Below are 10693 nucleotides of genomic sequence, written 5' to 3'. Positions count from 1 at the left end.
ACCTGGCTTGCACTGCCCTGCATTGTCCATGTCCTCTATGCTTTGAGTCACAGGCAAGGCCAGATCTAGGAACGTGTGTTTTAGTGTGCACCTTATTGGTTCACCTGATGCCACTCTGCCTTCTCTCCTGCACCGATTAATCCTGCCTTGGCAAAAATCATCTTCACAGGTAACCATGTGGGCATGCACAGCTGGCTAACACCTAGGCTTAAACGAATGCTGCTTTTGTAAAAACAAAGACAGCAGAATTTGGCCTTGAACTGTCTCTTCTGTTCATTCACATAACTAGTTACTTGTGTGCTTGGAAAGGAGAGTTAGACCTCTTAAAACTTGGTAGTCAGCTCTGTGATTACATCTGTAGGGATGGGTACCTTGACAAACCTTGGGCAGGAAACAGGCCTCATTGAGCTGCTACTCTTCTGTAGTGAAATGAAAAGCTTGGCTTCTTTGGTTCAAAGCATGGATTTCCCTCTGTTGAAGAATGCTAAATCTGCTACTGTCTCAGTTTGGGAAAAATACAAGTCCTGCTATCTTGTAGCACAATCCAAAGGTAGAGAGCCTAATTTTAGGCCTGGTCTACACTAGGCGTTTATGTCGAATTTAGCGCCGTTACATCGAATTAACCCTGCACCCGTCCACACCACGAGGCTATTTAGTTCGACATAGAGGTCTCTTAAATTCGACTTCTGTACTCCTCCCCAACGAGGGGAGTAGCGCTAAATTCGACATCGCCATATCGAATTAGGCTTGGTGTGGATGGAAATCGACGCTAATAGCTCCGGGAGCTATCCCACAGTGCACCACTCTGTTGACGCTCTGGACAGCAGTCCGAGCTCGGATGCTCTGACCAGCCACACAGGAAAAGCCCCGGGAAAATTTGAATTCCTTTTCCTGTCTGGGCAGTTTGAATCTCATTTCCTGTTTGGACATCGTGGCGAGCTCAGCAGCACTGACAACGATGCAGAGCTCTCCAGCAGAGATGGCCGTGCAATCCCAGAATAGAAAGAGGGCCCCAGCATGGACTGATCGGGAAGTCTTGGATCTGATCGCTGTGTGGGGCGATGAGTCCGTGCTTTCTGAGCTGCGCTCCAAAAGACGGAATGCAAAGATCTATGAGAAGATCTCTAAAGCCATGGCAGAGAGAGGATACAGCCGGGATGCAACGCAGTGCCGCGTGAAAATCAAGGAGCTGAGACAAGGCTACCAGAAGACCAAAGAGGCAAACGGACGATCCGGATCCCAGCCCCACACATCCCGTTTCTACGAGGCACTGCATTCCATCCTAGGTGCGGCCGCCACCACTACCCCACCACTGACCGTGGACTCTGAGGATGGGATATTGTCCACGGCCGGTTCCTCGGACATGTTAGTGGACAGGGAAGATGAGGAAGGAGATGAGGAGGACGAGGCAGTCGACAGCGCTTACCAAGCTGATTTCCCCGACAGCCAGGATCTCTTCATCACCCTTACAGAGATCCCCTACCAACCGTCCCCAGCATTTAACCCGGACACAGATTCAGGGGAAGGATCAAGCAGTAAGTGTTTTAAACATCTAAACATTTATTTTTAACAGAACTGGAATATTAACAATAACAACAATGTGTTTTTCATGATTTGTTTGCCCTAGGCGCTTAACTATTCAGTCCCAACTATTTAAAAAAAATCTAACAATGTCCGGTTTTGCATGATTCTGCTGCCCAAGCCGCTCCACTCTTTAGTCCCTGCCAGTGCAGCTATATTAAAATGCGGTCTATATGTCCGGGGATAGAGCTGAAATCCTCCAGGGACATCTCGAGGAAGCTCTCCTGGAGGTAATTGGAAAGCCTGTTCATCAGGTTCCTGGGGAGAGCGGCCTTATTGGGTCCTCCGAAGTAGGAGACGTTTCCGCGCCAGGAGATCCTCAAGTACTCCGGGATCATAGCCTTGCACAGCATGGCGGCATACGGCCCTGGTCTTTGCAGGCTTTCCCGAAGCATTCGTTCTTTATCGCTGTCTGAGATCCTCATGATTGTGATGTCGCTCATGATGACCTGCTTTGAATTAGGTAGGGGACTGTTAGTATTGGGACTGCTTGCCCGTTCCTTTACAGAACTGTAACCGCCGGTTTACAGCCACGCGGTGGAGGCGGGAGAGGGGCAGCATACAGGGATCTTTCCCTGGGACAGCCGCGAGGGGGTGGGACAGGGGCAGAGTTCATGCTTGGCCGATTGCTGGCAGCAGAGACTGGCATTGCTTTCAATGTGAAAGGAGGCCAGTGCTACTATTAAAGTTTTAAGCAGCCACAAGTCTACGGCTTACCATGTCTGCCTGCTACAGAAATTCCAGTGTCCTGCCCCGCTTCCCAGATCGGCAGTGCAAGACCCCAGGCACTGAAGGCGAGGTCCGAAAATTCGACCTTTTCCTGAGTGTGCATGTGATAGGTGCAGTGCACGGTCTTGTTCACAGAGAAAGACTATGTTCTTTGTTCACAACTACATTTATCTTTCGGAGGAATTCACTACCTTTTTCTCATTCCCACAGCCACATCTGCGACTGTCTCCCAACCCAGCCTGGCATCACACTCCCAGAGGCTAGCGCAGATTAGGCGGAGGAAGAAGAAGACGCGAGAGGACATGTTCTCAGAACTAATGGGCTGCTCCCGAGCCCAGGCAGCACAGCAGAACCAGTGGAGGGAGAATTTGTCCCAAATGCACCGGACACACACGGAACGTGAGGAGAGGTGGCGGCAGGAAGACCAGCAGGCGACTCAAACGCTGCTTGGACTTATGAGGGAGCAAACGGACACGCTCCGGCGCCTTGTTGATGTTCTGCAGGAACGGAGGCAGGAGGACAGAGCCCCGCTGCAGTCTATCAGTAACCGCCCTCCCCCGCCACCAAGTCCCATACCCCCCTCGCCCAAAGTCCAAAGAAGGAGGGGCGGCAGAGTCCGTGAAAACTCTCACTCCACCCCTGCAGACTGCTCAAGCACCAGAAGGCTGTCATTCCCCAAAATTTGAAAAGTCCTTTCCTTCCTGCCTCACCCAAGCCCCCGTCCAAGTTTCACCCCCCAGTTTCATGTGTGGTTGTTAATAAAAAATACGTTTCTGTTCATTACTGTTTCCATCATGTTCTTTTGGAGGAGAGTCTGTCTGAAGGGGGGGAAGGGGCTTGGTAATTGGACAGGACAGTCACCTTTAGCAGGGTACAGAGGCGGGGGCAGGTCCAGCAGGAGGGCACATACACAGTGCAGTGACTAGTTACCCTGGTCAGTCTGGGAGGTGGTTTTCATGTTCTGTGGGGCGGGGGGGTTGCTCTGTGACTTTGTGGCGGGGGAGGGCAGTTACAGACCTTATGCAGCGGTCCTTTTCCTGGATCACAGAGCCACGCAGCAGGGGATCTGTAACCCTCCTCCCCCTGCCATAAAGTCACATAGCCCCCACATACACGCAGTCCCGCTCAGGAGGGCTGGCAGGCTCCGTTGAAACAACCAGTCCACCACTGCGAATCCTGTCATTCCTGGAGTTTAGAAGCATCATTTGCATCAGTACACTACACCCGCTCCCCACCACAGTCTGCATCCCAGGTTTAAAACATTCCCGCGAAAACAGTAATTCCCGGCTGTCTGGCTGGGCGTAATCAGAAGCCAGGCTATTTGCCTCAACCTCCCACCCCGCCATAAAGGTCTCCCCCTTGCTCTCACAGAGATTGTGGAGCACACAGCAAGCTGCTATAACAATGGGGATATTGGTTTCGCTGAGATCACAGCGAGTCAGTAAGCTTCTCCATCTCCCCTTGAGACGGCCAAAAGCACACTCCACCACCATTCTGCACTTGCTCAGCCGGTAGTTGAACAGTTCTTTTTCAGTGTCCAGGGCGCCAGTATAGGGCTTCATGAGCCAGGGCATTAGCGGGTAGGCTGGGTCCCCGAGGATCACTGTAGGCATCTCCACATCCCCAAGAGTTATTTTGTGGTCCGGGAAGTAAATACCTTCCTGCAGCCGTCTAAACAGACCAGAGTTCCTGAAGACGCGAGCGTCATGAACCTTGCCCGGCCATCCAACGTTGATGTTGGTAAAACGTCCCCTGTGGTCCACCAGTGCTTGCAGCACCATTGAAAAGTAGCCCTTTCGGTTGATGTACTGGCTGGCCTGGTGGTCCGGTCCCAGGATAGGGATGTGAGTTCCATCTATAGCCCCACCGCAGTTTGGGAATCCCATCGCGGCGAAGCCATCTATGATGACCTCCACGTTTCCCAGGGTCACTACCTTTGAGAGCAGTACCTTAACGATTGCGTTGGCTACTTGCATCACAACAACCCCCATGGTAGATTTGCCCACGCCAAAGTGGTTCGCGACTGACCGGTAGCTGTCTGGCGTTGCAAGCTTCCAGAGGGCTATGGCCACTCGCTTCTGGACAGTCAGGGCTGCTCGCATCCGGGTGTCATTGCGCTTCAGGGCAGGGGACAGCAACTCACAAAATTCAAGGAAAGTCCCCTTCCGCATGCGAAAGTTTCGCAGCCACTGGGATTCATCCCAGACCTGCAGCACTATGCGGTCCCACCAGTCCGTGCTTGTTTCCCGTGCCCAGAATCGCCGTTCCACAACATCCACATGACCCATTGTCACCGTGATGTCCTCGGCGCTGGGTCCCGTGCTTTCTGACAGGCCTGTGCTACTCTCAGACTTCAGGCCCTCACCGCGGTGCCGTAGCCTCCTCGCCTGGTTTATCTGCATCTGCCTCTGGTAAAGGTGGATGATAAGCTGCGAGGCGTTGACAACGGCCACAACTGCAGCGATGGTCGCAGCGGGATCCATGCTCGCAGTGCTGTGGCGTCCGCGCTGTCACTGACCAGAAAAGTGCGTGAACTGATTTCCCGCCGGCGCTTTCAGGAAGGGAGGGAGGGCGGTAGTGACGGACGGATGACGACAATTACCCAAAAGCACCCTCGACACATTTTTTTTACCCAGAAGGCATTGGCGGCTCGACCCAGAATTCCAATGGGCAGCGGGGACTGCGGAAACTGTGGGATAGCTGCCCACAGTGCAGCGCTTCCAATGTCGACGCTTGCCCCGTTAGTGTGGACTCACAAAGTCGAATTACTGTCCTTAGTGTGGACACACACGTTCGACTTTGCAATATCGATTCCACATATTCGATTTAAGTGAAATCGAACTACCCTCGTAGTGTAGACATACCCTTAGTGTGTGTTGATCCTAATTTCCACTGGCAAAAAAGCAGCTGTATACTTGTACCAGTAACAAACAAGTGACAACCAGTAACAAACAAACAAGTGATTGTGTGGCAGGAGTGGAGACAGTATACAAATGTGGGTTGCACTCACTCAGTTACCAATGCATAGTTTGCAAAAGCACAACTTAGGACCTGGTTTTTGCAAACTTGGCCCTTAATAAAGTTTTACAATGGAAGGCCTAATTATTTTCTTGCCTGTCCAGAAACAAAAGAAAGAGCTAGTCACTCATATGAGTGAGTAGAATTTTGCAAGGCTGACTTGATGTAACTTGAGGTAACAATTGAATGATGAATTGGGTGCTCAAGAGTTGCTGAAGAGAGGGGATTTTTCCTCCACTGAGTTGGCTCTGGATTTCAGGAAACTCAGAATACCCAGAAGCCTGTAGTTTTGGAGATTAATTTCAGATGGAGTAAATTCAGGGTCTGGCTGAATGTAGTTACATTATATTTATTGTTATATAGTGTGACCACCCAGTTTTCTGCAATGGGTAATCCTATGTTTTGACCAACTCCATCTGAACTGCTCCTTCTGTATAGTATAGAGGTTTAAAGCACTAGACACTGAACTATTATGAATATCTTGGTGGACAATCCACTCAGCAAATGTGTACCTGCTTCTGGTGTGGTTAAAGATACTGTTTGCTCTTTCCTCAGGGCGAAACCTGAGTTTTGTAAGGGTGAAGACAGATGTGGGGATTTTGTGACTTATGTAGCTCATCTGTGGTTGTAATATGACTTGTTAATGGAGGAAGGAATAAGAGACCTTGGCTGAAATTCTGGCTCCATTGAAGTCGATGAAAAAACTCCCATTGACTTCAGTGAGACCAGGATTTCACTCCTTGTCACTGGAGGCAGAGGAGGTCAGTAAGCTTTCAAAGCATAGAGATACAGGGATTGGTCATGCAGGGCTCACCACACAGGCAGGTGGGCCCCATGTTATTCTTTCTTGGTGTGTAGAGGGTGTGGGGAGAAGATGCCACTGGAGCTGTGGAAAGGAAGATGACAGAGCAAGGCTGTATGCATCTGCACAATTTACACATGCTTGGGGGTGAATTCTGTTTGTGTGCAGAACGTTTACATGTAGGTAGGTGAATTGAATGATGACTTGACTTATCCGCTATTGTCAGACAAATATACCCTAGTTCATCTGTGCCTTTGGTGAACAATTCATGATGTGGCCATGTGAAATGTACTGTAGTGGTACTGATGAAACAAAGTGGTTCAGTAACAGATTGATACACACGTTTCAGCCCAGATACTCCACCAGAACACCGAGCAGCATGTTCTCATTCTCAAGAAATACAAGCTGTACAGACTTTGAATGACCCTCTGCAGAAGGAAAAGATAGAAAAGCTGAGGTTACATTACTGAAGTATTCCTCTTTCAAGTCTACTTCTGTTTTGCTTAAAACGATGCCATTGTTGTTTCACTAACATTTAGTACTTGATATAACTCTTTAATAATGTCTTGTTTCACTTTTGGTTAGTTAATACAGCAATGGAGAGAGAAAATAGTTGGAAAAGAAATGTAACGTATAAGAAGCTGGGAGTGGTGGGGAGCTCCTCTGTAGGGAATACATTGGTCCCAATGCTGATCCACACACAAAACTCTGAGTGATTCTAATGGACTTTCTGTGTGTGAGGATCAGGACCACATGGAAAGACTGGCCAGACTGGGACATTGCACTTGCAGTTTCTAATTGCTTAATGGCTCTAAAAGAAAATTAAACACTTGTTAATAACAAAAACATGGGGGATTATATGTTTAGGGCTATATATCAAGTGCAGCTGACATGGTAGTAAAGGGTATGCCTTGCTGCAACATTATCTAGCTGCTCAGCATGCTGAATGATAATGGTGATTGGTTTTGTGCTGAAAGGAGGACAGAGGCGTGAAACTTCTTGGTGGGCATGGGGAACCGCATGAAAATGAGGTCCATTTCTCAGTGTACAGCCCCCTGCGCATCCTACCAGCAACAGCACACCCTCGTGTGGCCCTGCAGGTACAATGTCCTCAGCTCTCTCGGTGCTTCCAGTCATTTACTCAGACCTGGGAACTGAGAACAAGATAACCCCTTTTTGGGGTCCCACTTATTAATTTCTTTTATAGAGTACAAAAGCCCCCTCTTTACTCCTTCCAGTCCAACACTGATAGGCATCCTGTCCCCAGTTCAGGAGTCCCGAGCCATCCTCCCAGGGCTGGGTTATAGTTCAACAGACTCACCCTCTTCAGATAAGGAGTCCACAGCTCTCCTCCTAGGGCTGGGTTACGATTCAGTTCAGCTGTAGTCCTCAGCCAGCTTCTCCTCTTGTTAGCTGATCAGGGAGCTCCATTCCTTAAAGGCCTGCTCTCACTAAGAGCACACCCCTCCAGCTGAGTTCTGGTAGCCTGTTATGGCCAAGTGTTCAATAGTCAGTTAGCTGCCAACCAGCCACCGAGGCAGATAATTGCTTACAAATAGGCCAAGATGATTAGTTCTCCTTAAAGAAGCCTGTCGCGAGTAGACTGATCTCTGACTACCCTTAAAGGGGACAGCCACCCTGTGACATTTTCCCACTGGGTAACCTCCAAGGCCACAGAGGTTTCTCTGGTACTGATACAGTAACTTCTCAGGAGTTGTCCTGAGTGACAGAGCAAGGCGGGAGCAGATCCCCAAACTGTTATTTCATCCCACTCCAAAAAAATAGTGAATCCCTTTTGAGGCAGAGGAACTTCTGGGTGATCTTTCACCCTCACTCCAAATAGGCAGGGGTTCTTCAGCCAGATCTGTCGGTGATCTGGAAAGGCGATAGTACCAACATAGATAAAGATAAAATAATAGGCTCTGTATTTTCTAGTCACCAAGTTATAAAGCCAGAAAGCTACTGTTTCACCTTGGGTTAATTGTAATTCAGTTCTTGTAGCCATTTCATTAGCTCTTTCTTATTATGCATTCATTTGAGGTCTCTTTTAGGATTCTCATAAAACAGATTTCAGAGTAGCAGCCGTGTTAGTCTGTATCCGCAAAACATAAAACAGAGTCTCCATGCAGAGCAGATACCACAGTCCCCAAGGCAATTCTCTTGAAGCTCAGTTCTGCTCAGAAAAGTGAGTCCCTAAAAATGGCATTGTGGGGGTCCACATTATTGTTTCTTAGGAACTCCACATCAAGTGTGCAGAGTTTTAAGTAAAAACATTTTTTTCTAATCACCAGTGCTCCAAGCTCAATTTGGGTTCTGAGAGTCAAGCTGCGTTCATTCCTTCTCATGTACAATCACCAAAAAAATAAAAGTCCTGCATACCTAATTAGTCCTCCAGGGTATGTCTACACAGCCTCTGGAAGCAAGCCTCCCAGCCTGGGCCTACAGACTCGCCCTAGTGGGGCTCGCACTAGAGCGCTAAAAATAACTACAGTAGAACCCCAGAGTTACGAACTGACCAACCACACACCTCATTTGGAACCGGACGTACACAATCAGCAGCAGCTGAGACAAATAAAAAAAGCAAATACTGTACAGTGTGCGTTAAATGTAAACCATTAAAAAAATAAAGGGAAAGTTTAAAAAAAGATTTGAGAAGGGAAGGAAACTTTCTGTGCTTGTTTCATTTAAATTAAGAGGGTTAAAAGCAACATTTTTCTTCTGCATGGTAACGTTTCAAAGCTGTATTAAGTCAATGTTCAGTTGTAAACTTTTGAAAGAACCACCGTAACGTTTTGTTCAGAGTTACGAACAGCCTCCATTCCCAAGGTGCTCATAGCCCTGAGGTTCTACTGGAACGTTGTAGATGCTGGAACTCGGGCTCTCAGGTTCACCCCAAGCGTAAGAGCCCGAGCTCCAGCCGAGCTGCAAGGTCTACGCAGCTATTTTTAGTGCACTAGCATGAGCCCTGCTAGCACAGGTCTGGGGACCCAGGCTGGGAGGCTTTATCCCTGATGCAGTGTGGACATATTCACAGTGGCTTGTGCAACCACATAGTCTTTAATAGAGTTATGCTTATGCAAGTGAGGGCCAAATCTTTGCCTTATAATTAATCTATTGATGCATGAATCAGTATACTACCCAACTCATCCTCCCTACATTCTGTTGGCTCTGCAGTGCTATCAGGAATACAAGGAGCAAAAGCTTGTTTAAAGTAAGGAGATATGACTAGATACACACATGGAGCAGCTTTGTAAGGTGCAGCATTTCAAAGACATGTTTCAGAGTACAGCTGCACTTTGAGAATAAGGGTACGTCTACTGGCGGGTAGTGATCGATCTATCGGGGATCGATTCATCGTGTCTCGTGTAGACGCAATAAATCGATCCCCGATCGCTCTGCCGTCGACTCCGGAACTCCACCACGGCGAGAGGCGGAAGCGGAGTCAACGGGGGAGCAGCGGCCGTCAATTCCGCGCCACGAGGACGTGAAGTAAATGATTCTAAGTCGATCTAAGATACGTAACTTCAGCTACGCTATTCTCGTAGCTGAAGTTGCGTATCTTAGATCGATACCCTTCCCCACCCCACCCCGCAGTGTAGACCAGGCCTAAGGATCTGACACAGCATCCTTGGGAAAATTTTCCTCTTACTTTCTGTTTTGCAGTGTGCTGTCAACCCATCTGTCCAACCAAAAGATAGCTGGATTTCAATGGTAGTGTGAATAAATAGTTAGGGAAGCGCTTCGTAATCCTTCATGATGAAAGGTGCTATTGTTTATTTTATTTCCCCTTTTCATTTCCTTTGAATAGATTTAATGTTGCCTTAAAGGTTGAATGTTAGATTTTTGCATGTCATTTTGAAATAGCCAAATTTTGGTCAAAAGCTATTGAAAATTTGCTGGCTGCATTTTGAGTTTTTTAAGCAGGATGTTTGCATTGTAAATAATTCAGACACTTTTTAATTAAACATGAAAGAGAACATTGGGGAGTAGCACAGTCAGTAGCTAGAATGTGTATGAGATGGCTTTGCACAAAGCATCTGTACTTTCAGTGGCGGAATGGATTAGGGAAAGAATGCATGTATCACATAAGAACACGTTCCTTTTCCAATTAGAGGTTCTCCAGTGACATTTAAGATGAAATGGGACCGACATTTGAGCATAAATTTGGTATGTTTCACTTCTAAATATGTTAATAGTGTTTTTTTTTTATCATGCATGTACTACACTTCTTTTCAGGGATTTTTATTTGACTCAGATATGTATCTTGTTTTTAATACTTTGTGATGTCTAACACAATTTATTTTTTACTGTTGCACTTTAAGAAATTTAACACCTCTGTTATGCAACTGGAAATACAAAGATAATAAGCATCCTTAAAATACTTACTGACAACAGGATTAATTTGTTTATATTTTCAAACCACTGTACAAACATTAAGTGCTATCCCATATAATTGCTAAGAATTACTGTTATTCTAAGGCCAGGTCTACACTACCGCGGTAGTTCGACAGCTGGCAATCGAACTTCCGGGTTCGATTTATCGCGTCTGGTCTGGACGCGATA

At 47.4% G+C, this 10693-nt stretch overlaps 1 protein-coding gene across 1 annotated transcript in view; it reads left to right on the top strand.

Moving 5' to 3' along the window:
* The window catches only part of SPHKAP (SPHK1 interactor, AKAP domain containing), a 119947-nt gene that overhangs the window by 99943 nt on the left and 9311 nt on the right, over positions 1–10693 (top strand). The window lies entirely within an intron of this gene.

This window comes from Emys orbicularis, chromosome 9 (assembly GCF_028017835.1).
Source record: "Emys orbicularis isolate rEmyOrb1 chromosome 9, rEmyOrb1.hap1, whole genome shotgun sequence".
NCBI classification, from domain to species: domain Eukaryota; kingdom Metazoa; phylum Chordata; order Testudines; family Emydidae; genus Emys; species Emys orbicularis.
Note: the sequence above shows the minus strand (reverse complement) of the source record. Positions and strands in the feature narration are given on the sequence as shown.